A 10,941-nucleotide genomic window follows, 5' to 3' on the forward strand; every position below is an offset into this window, starting at 1 on the left:
AAAAGTGAGGCAGATTTGTGAGGCAAGTCTTGCCTTGGGTAAAGCCATGCTGACTTTGTTCCATTAAACCATGTCTTTCTATATGTTCTGTGATTTTGATATTTATTTATTTATTTATTTATTTATTTATTTTTAATTTTTATATACCGAAGTTCTTGTAGGGACTACAAATCAATCCGGTTTACATAAAACGAAGAACTGCTCTACAAATCAATCAGGTTTACATAAAACGAAGAACTGCTCAACAGAGAGCGGAGCTTTACATGGAACCGAGGAACATATGGAACAGTATAACTGATTGACAATTTAACATAGTGCTAAATAAAGTAATAATTGTTTAACTGGAAATAAATAAAGAAATATAATATTTTATATAGACAGTTTAACTGTTTAACGTATCAATAAATATAAATATAAGCAATGCCAAATATATATATGAAATATAGTAAATTTTTGAGCTCAACGATAATTGTCCAGTAGCAGAACACTTTCTTTATTTAGAACACTTTCCATGATTTTTCCTGGCACTCAAGTCAGGCTAACTGGTCTGTAGTTTCCCGGATCACCCCTGAAGCCCTTTTTAAATATTGGGGTTATATTAGCCACCTTCCAGTCTTCAGGTACAATGGATGATTTTAATGATAGGTTACAAATCTTTCCTAATAGGTCTGAAATTTCATTTTTTGGTTCCTTCAGAACCCTGGGATGTAAACCATCTGGTCCAGGTGATTTACTGCTCTTAGGTTTGTCAGTCAGGCCTACCACATCTTCTAGGTTCACCGTGATTTGATTCAGTCCATCTGAATCATTACCCATGAAAAACCTTCTCTGATACGGGTATCTCTCCAACATCCTCTTCAGTAAACACTGAAGCAAAAAAAATCATTTAATCTTTCTGTGATGGCCTTATCTTCTCTAAGTGCCCCTTTAACCCCTCGATCATCTAACGGTCCAACTGACTCCCTCACAGGCTTTCTGCTTCGTATATATTTTTAAAAGTTTTTACTGTGAGTTTTTGCCTCTACGGCCAACTTCTTTTCAAATTGCTCTTAGCCTGTTTTATCAATGTCTTACATTTAACTTGCCAACGTTTATGCATTGTCCTATTTTCTTCTGTTTGATCCTTCTTTCAATTTTTGAATGAAGATCTTTTGGCTATAATAGCTTCTTTCACCTCCCCTTTTAACCATGCTGGTGATCGTTTTGCCTTCTTTCCACCTTTCTTAATGTGTGGAATACATCTGGACTGTACTTCTAGGATGGTATTTAACAATGACCACACCTTGCACACTACCTTTGTAACTGCTCCTTTCAGTTTTATCTATTTTTCTCATTTTATCAAAGTTTCCCTTTCCCTTTCCCTTTCCATTTTATCAAAGCAGGAGACTCCGGAGCTCTGCCTGCCTCTGGGGACCTGTGTGTGGAACAGGGAGCATTTCAGAGAATGCTACCCTGGAGGTTCTGGATTTAAGCTTTATCCCAGGACAAGCAGGATGGTAGCCCTCACATGGGTGACATCACTGGATGGAGCCCTATCACAGAAAACTTTGTCAAAGTTTCTAGAAACGTTTGACTGGCACATTGTGCCTACTGAGCATGCCCAGCATGCCATGATCCCTAAAGCCACAGGGGTTTCCCTTCAGTCTCTTTTCTTTTTTCTTCGCTGCTTTTATCTTCACGTTGAAGGAGCTCTGTGAAATTTTTCACATTTTTTCCTCACAGAAAATGAAGGATTTTGATAAATCATTTTCAAAAACCTCCCTTATAAGGGTCTCCCTTCGGTGACACTCTGTGAGTACCGTTCCGGTGCATTTTTTCAGACTGTTCATTTACCTCATACCAATACGCGAAAGTCATCGACTGTTTGCGGCCTATAATTTTATCATTGCCACGGATTTAAAAAAATGCCCCCGAACGATGTCCATCACCGATCCGCATGACATATGCGTCCTATGCCTAGGTCCAAGTCATGACATTCACGCCTGTTCAACCTGTGCGCAGATGACCCCGAAGGGCAGGCTGGCTCACCTTGATAAAATGGAGGACTTGTTCAAAAAAGTGACTCCATCGATGTCAACTCAATCCTCACCGATGTTATCGCCCTCTTCCTTCGAAAAAGTTCATCGAGGGGAAAAAGAGATCTCATGATGGTCCATCACCAACTCCTTCTGCGGCATCGGTGGCTGCTTCGGTTCTAACTAAAGAAGAAATCGAGCAATGAGAGAAAAAGCGTCATCGACATCGGACGGACACCATACCAGAGGGAACCGGTACAGCATTGACATCGATGGCCATCGATCCGATAGCAAAGCGGGCCTGGGTACATGAGTCTACATGCCCCTCTGTACCGGAGGAACCGAGGCGCTCCCCACCGGGATCGGTGTTGGGAACTGAGCCACCACATTCTAATGTGGATAAGCCAGTAGCGCCCATCATGCCTTCCCCTGTGACTGAGGATGCTACTCCAGTATCCAGGGGAAGAGATGACTACATTAGTCAAGCAGGCAGTCATCGAAGCACTTAAAAACCTTCAGCCGCCACTGATACCAGTTCCCGCACAGACACCTGAGCCATCGATCTTCGCTTCTTTGTTGAACAGACTAGAAGTCTTAATTGGTGTGTTTCCTTCGCAGCCATTGCCGGTGCAAGCGAGGGAACCTTGAATAACTCCACAGACAATCCCGATACTGGATTCATCGGAGGAAGAGGAACCTCTACCTGGTCCATCAGGTCTTCAGAGACCATACCGACCGGACCTTCCATCTACACCATCTATGCCTCTACCAGATCCATTGGGAGATACTAGCCATCGATTCCCGTCTATGCCGGGCGAATAACCATCGGTGCCCATCCACCCTCCATCGATGCCCATGCATCATCCATCAAAAATATCGAAGATTCCATCAATGCCAAGACATCCAAACATACAGGACATTCTTCCTCCACAAGGGTCCCATTCAGAACCCCAATATAACCCATGGGAAGATGTAGACACTGATAGAGATTCAGATGACATCCTTTCAGAGCCTTCCCCACAAGAGGAAAGAAGAAATTCCCCCCCCCCCCCCCCCCAGCGGACCTTTTTCTCTACCTTTATTAAAGAAATGTATGAGACAATTCCGTTTGACCTAGTTACAGAAGAGGACACCAGACATAACTCTAGAAGTCCTCCAGTTCATCGATGCCCCCAAAGATGTCATGGCAATACCTGTCCATGAAGTGCTTTTAGATTTACAGCACTGCCTTTGGGAGTATCCCTGCACAATACCACCTGTCAATAGACTAACAGATGCTACATACCTCATTCAACATACACCAGGTTTTCAAAGGCCCCAACTACCACATCAGTCTGTGGTGGTTGAGTCAGTGCAGAAAAAGGCAAGGAAACAGAATACTCATTCCTCTACACCCCCAAGAAAGGAAAATAAATTCTTGAATGTCTTAGGCTGAAAATGTTTTTCAAGGTTCAATGTTAATATCACGTATTGCAAGTTATCGGCTCTACATGACACAATACCAGAGAAACTTGTGGAAACAAGTTCAAGAACTCACAGATAATATCCCACAGCAGCATAAGGAACAACTCAATGCTATCATTCAAAAAGGCCTTGAATCAGGAAAGCATGAAGTACATGCAGCATATGATTCTTTTGAGACCTCTGCACGTATGTCTGCTGCGGGAATCAGCACCAGAAGGTGGGCTTGGTTGAAGGCTTCTGATCTAAGGTCAGAAGTACAAGAAAAATTAGCTGACCTGCCATGCACCGGAGACAATATTTGGTGACAAGGTTCAGGAAGCCATGTTACAACTGAAAGATCATCATGAAACACTGTGACAGCTTTCAAAAGATATTATCCACCATCCTCTAGGGTATGTTCTTCATGACCATCTCAACATGGTCATCTTCGTCAAACCAAACAACCCAGACCTCAACCAGCCCCACAAGCTGGACCTGCATCGGGGTTTTGAAACATTCTCAGAGAGCAGCAGCCACTCCAACAATCCCAGACCAGACTTGCCCGTAGGAGGTTGTCTCCATTATTTCAAACACAATTGGAGCCTTATCACCACAGATCAGTGGGTGTTAGCCATCTCGAACCTAGGATACCGTCTCAACTTTCAAACAATACCTCAGGACTTCCCACCTACTCCACTGTGGTCACAAAACAATCAAACATCTCAGTTAAAGTTAGAACTTTCCACCCTGTTGACTGCCAGAGCCGTAGAACCTGTTCCCCCGTCTCAACAAGGCAGAGGGTTCTACTCCCGCTATTTCTTAATTCCAAAGAAAACAGACGGTCTCCGCCCCATACTAGACCTTTGCAATCTCAATAAATTTCTTCAAAAAGAAAAATTCAAGATGGTCTCCCTCGGGACCATTCTTCCCTTATTACAGAAAGGAGATTGGCTCTGTTCTCTGGATCTTCTAGAAGCCTACGCTCACATCCCCATTTCCCCACATCAAAAATATCTACAATTCATAGTGGGACAACATTTTCAGTACCAAGTTCTACCATTTGGACTAGCTTCAGCACCTCGGGTATTAACCAAATGTCTGACAGTGGTTGCTGCACATCTAAGAAAAGACAGCATACATGTTTTTCCCTATCCAGACAATTGGCTCATCAGGAGCCCATCTAAGCAAGGAGCTCTGGTGGCCTTAAGAAGAACCATAACTCTATTGCATTCCCAGGGATTCCTGATCAACTATCAAAAATCACATATGACACTGTCTCAGCTGCTTACTTTCAGCAGAGCAGACCTTGATACCACAGTCGCAAAAGCTTTTCTTCCAAGCGACTGTGCGAACAACCTAGCAAATCTAGCAGCCTCACTGATCAATTGCAAGTTTGCCTCTGCCCATCAATTTCTTATACTACTGGGCCACATGGTGTCTACGGTCCACGTAACCCCTATGGCAAAGTTAGCCATGAGAAGGACTCAATGGACTTTTAAATCTCAGTGGATCCAAGCTGTTCAACCACTATCATCCCTACTACGAGTCACCCACCATTTACGTTCTCTCCCTCCACTGGTGGACAAACCAGCCTGCCTTATGGAACTGGTCTACCATTCCAGCAACTGGCTCCTTAAGTAACCTTTATCACGGATGCATACAACTTGGGATGGGAATTTTCGTCGACCTTCTCCAGACACAAGGTACGTGGACTCCACTCGAAAAGAAGTGTCAAATCAACTTTTTGGAACTTAGAGCAATACGCTATGCCCTTTATGCCTTCAAAGATTATATCAGCACAGTTTTGTGTGAGAGGCAAACAGACAGCACAGTAGCAATGTGGTACATCAACAAACAGGGAGGCACAGGCTCCTATCTCCTGTGTCAAGAAACAGTGCAGATCTGGGCCTGGGCCCTGACACACTCCATGAATCTCAGGGCAACTTATCTAGCAGGCATACAAAATGTCCTAGCAGACAGTCTCAGTTGACGTTTCCATCCCCACGAATGGTCTCTGGATCCCTGTGTAGCGAGCAAACTCTTTCAACGCTGGGGTAATCCAACCATCGACCTCTTTGCATCCAAACTAAACCACAAAGTAGAAAGGTTCTGCTCCCTCCACAGCCGTCGACAGACGTTCAACAGGGATGCCTTTGCTCGCCCCTGGAACACAGGCCTTCTATATGTGTATCCTCAGATTCCGCTAATAGCCAAAACTCTCGTGAAGCTACAACAGGATAAAGGATCAGTTATCCTCATAGCCCTATACTGGCCTCGACAAGTTTGGTTTCCCATACTTCTAGACCTTTCAATCAGAGAACCAATTCACCTGGGTACAGCACCCACTCTCATAACTCAGAACCAAGGCAGTTAACGCCATCTTGAACCTACAACCCCTTGCCCTAACAGCTTGGATGTTGAAAGCTTGATCATACAACCACTCAATCTTTCAACTCAAGTCTCTCAAGTTCTCGTAGTTTCACGAAAGCCTTCCACATGTAAATCTTACCATTCCAAGTGGACTAGATTTACCAAGTGGTGCACTCAAAAAGGTATTGACTCTTTCTCCTGTCCCATTCCATCTCTATTAGACTATCTATAGCACCTCTCAGATTCTGGTCTCCAGACTTCTTCTGTGCATGTATACCTGAGTGCCATTGCAGCATAACACAAAGAAACAGGAGATTCCCCAATAACAGCGCAACCCCTAGTGAGTCGGTTTATGAGGTGTTTACTTCAACTTAAGCCTCCCATTCGACCACCAGTTACAGAATGGGACCTGAATGTAGTGCTTACAAGACTCATGTGGTCCCCGTTTGAGCCTTTGCATTCCTGTGATATAAAATTTCTTACATGGAATGTCTTTTTTCTAGTAGCTATTACATCTGCTAGAAGAGTCAGTGAGTTACAAGCTCTTGTTACATACTCACCCTACACAAGGTTCCTGCATGACCGAGTGGTCCTCCGCACTCACCCCAAATTTCTTCCTAAGGTGGTAACGGATTTTCACCTTAACCAATCCATAGTCTTGCCCACTTTCTTCCCAAAGCCCCACTCTAACCAGGGAGAGAGGGTTTTGCACACCTTGGACTGTAAACGTGAACTTGCATTTTACCTAGACTGCACTGCAGTCCACAGAAAATTCACTCAGCTCTTCGTTTCTTTTGAAAAAACAAGCCAGGAGTTGCAGTGGGCAAACAAACTCTCTCCAACTGACTAGCAGACTGTATAGAATTCTGCTATGAGAAAGCAGGCCTTCCTCTCCAGGGGCGAGTAAAGGTGCACTCAGTGAGGGCTATGTCAACATCCATAGCATACTACCGTTCAGTACCTGTTGCTGACATCTGCAAAGTTGCAACTTGGAGTTCTCTGCATACATTTGCAGCTCATTATTGCTTAGATAAGGAAGGACGTCAAGACTCTGCCTTTGGACAATCTGTCTTGAAAAACCTATTTCCAGTATAATAGCCAACTCCTTCCACAACCTCCTGCTGTGATTCAGACTGCCTCATCATAGTCAATGGCATTCCAGTTGTTGTGCCTGTTGCAGGAGTTGAGTGCCATTGACCTGTTAAAAGATGAGTCGGCCTGTAGCTTGCTAATCACCCATATGTGAGGACTACCATCCTGCTTGTCCTAGGATAGAGCAGTCACTTACCTGTAACAGGTGTTATCCCAGGATAGCAGGATGTAGTCCTCATGAAACCCACTCGCCACCCTGTGGAGTTGGGTTTGCTACCATTTTTTATTTTATTTTTTCGCATGCACTTATTGCTACAAATGAGACTGAAGGGGGAGACCCCTGTGGCTTCAGGGATCATGGCAAGCTGGGCATGCTCAGTGTGCCAGTCAAAAGTTTCTAGAAACTTTGGCAAAGTTTTCCGTGATAGGCCTCCATCCAGGGATGTCACCCATATGTGAGGACTACATTCTGCTGTCCTGGGATAACACCTGTTACAGGTAAGCAACTCTGCTTTCTACCTAAGAGCCTAAATTTGGCTTCCAGAACCTCCCTCTCACATTTTCCTATGTTGTTGGTGCCCACATGTACTATGTCAGCCGGCTCCTCCCCAGCACTGTCTAAAATCCTATCTAGGTGACACATGAGGTCTGCCACCTTTGCACCAGGTAGGCATGTTACCAGGCAATCCTCACACCCACAAACAGTCTAACTTCAGTTAGCCAGAGTGACTTGCTGTTCTCTTGATTAACAATCCAAATCACACTACCTTAACACCTTTCCAAGGTGAGTGCTGAACTTTTCAACCTTTTTATTTAGGTATACACTGCTCCTGGCTACTTAAGTGTGTGTTCTTTTCTTTTTTTTTTAATATACAAACTACTGCTTATTAGCTGCCTTACTGACTGACTATTTAAAAATACAGTCTAACTTCAGTTTATTCCCTGCCTTACTGACTATTAAAAGCACAAACACACTAAATAATATTCCCAAATAGTTAACTTCATCCCAATACTTTTAAAAAAGAAAAATTCCCAAGCAAAAACTTTGATTCCTTTCAGCCATTAGCAAGGTGATCCTTGTTAGTGACCGCTATCTGAATTATAGTAACATTAGATGCCACTCTATTGAGCTGAGGGAGTGTACTGTCGGAAGCTACCGGTGCAGGGACAATGGATTCCCAAGGAAGCAAACTTGTCCATTAGCCACTTGGAAGCCAGGGCATTTCAACTGGCTCTTCTCAAATTTGTGCTTCAGATAATGGAGCCTGCAGTCAGTACCATGGCAATAGTATACATAATTATCAAGGAGGGACTGGAGTCACCCAAGTGGCATTGTTTATTTTAAAAACATATAGCTCACATTCATATAGAATCATTTGAGGTGGTTTGCAATACAATAACATACATAATACAGAATTGACATGGGTCTGTACAAAGACTGAACAAAGAAAAATATAAAATATTAAAAAACCACTGTTGATCACTCATATCAAATGAGCAGATTCTCCGAAAGCCTGTGCAAATAGGTGATTTTAACGCCTTTTGAAATAGTTTGGTGCATTGTATTGTCCAGAGTTGCTCAGGCAATGCAGTCCAGGGGCTCGTCCCTTTCACTGTAAAGGCCATTTTCCTAATACCACCAAGATGCTCAAACCTAATTGAAGGGTTTTCTAGAAGGCTTTTATTAGTTGATTTTAGTGCAGAAACAGATTGTTAAATTCACAGTACAGCATTAAACTCAAAGAACAAGATTTACTCTGAAGGTGTCTGTGAATTTAACACTTTATATTGAATTTGCCAGTGGAGTGGTAGCCAAAGCAGGGAAAGTAGAACGGGTGTAATATGGTCATGTATCCGGCCCAGATCAGTAGACGAGCCACCAGTCTGCATCACTCTGATTGTATTGGCCTGGAGCCCAGGGTATAAGGTATTACAGTAATCAATGCTTGTTAATGTAAGAGACTGTAAAACCATACAAAAATCTTGTGGATTTAAGTGTACGAAGCCATTACAACAGATGAAGTTTATAAATCAATAGCCTAATAATCTGAATTTGTGGTTTAATTCATAGATTGGTATCAATAATCAATCAAGTTTATAGCACATTAATGGGACTGGAATAGCGTGACCATTGAAAGTAAACACCAAGAAAGTATCAAATGAATTATCACTGAGAGTATTAGGAAGAATAAATTCAATCCTGTCAATATTTAAAAGGAATTTATGGAAAAACCATCTCTTAACAGAGTTAATGGTAATGATACCAAATGTATAAGACCATGATGACGTAAATGAAATAAAGGATTGGATGTCATTGGCATAATCCAGTAGTTCACACTGAAGCACATCAGTACTTTTCATAAAGGTGCGAGAGATATATTGAGTAATGTTGCTGATGGGGCTGACCCTTGGAGAATCCCGGTGGTCACATTAAATCAGCTGGACCCTGAACTACTCAGATAAATTTGCTAAGAGGATCCTATTAAGTATGATTAAAACATTTAATAACAGTTCCAGATATTCCAAGTGATTACAAGTGTAATATGAGGATGATATGAACAGTGTATCAAATGCTGCTGATACACCTAGAAGAACCATAATGTAATTAATACCTTTATCAAACTCTTTTAAGGCAATATCAGTGCTAGAGATGAGCAGAGTCAGTATTAAAACCTTACTTAAATCCGAATTGATATTGATCTGTAAGGGTCTCTTAGAAATAATACAACTGAACTAATACTGCTGATTCTATTATCTTGGGCAAAGTAGGAAAGGTATTAGGCAATGGTTAACAGGCAAGGCCTGGTCAGCATTTGTCTTCTTGAGATTAAGCCTAACTGATGCTTATTTAAGGGTGGATGGTAACACAGATAACACAGAGGTTCATGATACTTGCAACAGATTTAGCAATATCTCCTTCACAGCCTTCAGTAAGACTGTTGATCAGGGATTAAGAGAACAGGTGGTATTCATCTTTGCTTTCAGTTGAGAGGTGGTAAATTCAGAGACTTATCAAAAGAACTCCAAATTGGTAAATCAGTAGGCTGATCGCTCTCAATTGTAAGAGCAGAAGTAAAATTTTCACAAGTTGCAAATTGATTGCAACAAGCTACAGTGGCATCAGTAGTAGACAGTTCAGATAATGTTTCATAGTGTGAAATAGTTCAGCAAAATGATTACCGGAGGATTGAATTTTACTTGCAAAACATCTTCCTTGGCCATATTTACCTGATTTTGTTGGAGATAGATCTGCTTTTCATGTGGATTACCTCATTCTATGTCATGAACCTGAGGTAATGGTCTCTCTCTCATATGGGACTTTCAGTCGCATTGTTACCAGATGGGGTTGACAGGAAGTGAAGGCATACAGGTTTTTTGGCTGGAAGAAACATGCTCATTCTTATGGGATCGATACACTCATTTAGGATTGACCGACAGGAGATTCTTTGCAGATTTCCTCGTTGGCCCATAATGGATAGATTATTTCAGAAGGTTGCAGGTCACTCAGGACTAGTGCTACTAGTTTCTCCGACTTGGCCTCCCAACCGTGGTATACATATGTTGCTGCACAGCAGATGCTTAGTTATCTATTGCTTCTGATGTTTCAAATGGATCTGTCTCAACATTATCTTAGTTTGTGCCTTGATAGGGCATGTTTCATGAAAGGCTATTTTCTGGCCTTGGTGGCTACTGCCTAAAGTCTAGAAATTCTTTGAGGACAAGCAGGATGGTAGTCCTCACACAAGGGTGACCTCCAGATGGAGCCTGATGCGGAAAACTGTCAAAGTTTCTAGAAACTTTGACTAGGCACACTGAGCATCCACTCGGGGTCTCTTATTTTCCACAGAACTGTGAGCCTCAGGTTTGGTTTACCTCCAAAATATTGGCTTTTTGCCTTGTGGAAAACTTCAGTTTTTCTATTTTTTGTTTTTCATAATCTTTTTCTTCGGTCCATTGCCGGTCCCCTCTTGGTGCCTCCCCATAGTGCCCCCAGTCAGGGTTTTCAACTTTCGAGTAAGTT

This window comes from Rhinatrema bivittatum, chromosome 2, assembly GCF_901001135.1.
Source record: "Rhinatrema bivittatum chromosome 2, aRhiBiv1.1, whole genome shotgun sequence".
NCBI classification, from domain to species: domain Eukaryota; kingdom Metazoa; phylum Chordata; class Amphibia; order Gymnophiona; family Rhinatrematidae; genus Rhinatrema; species Rhinatrema bivittatum.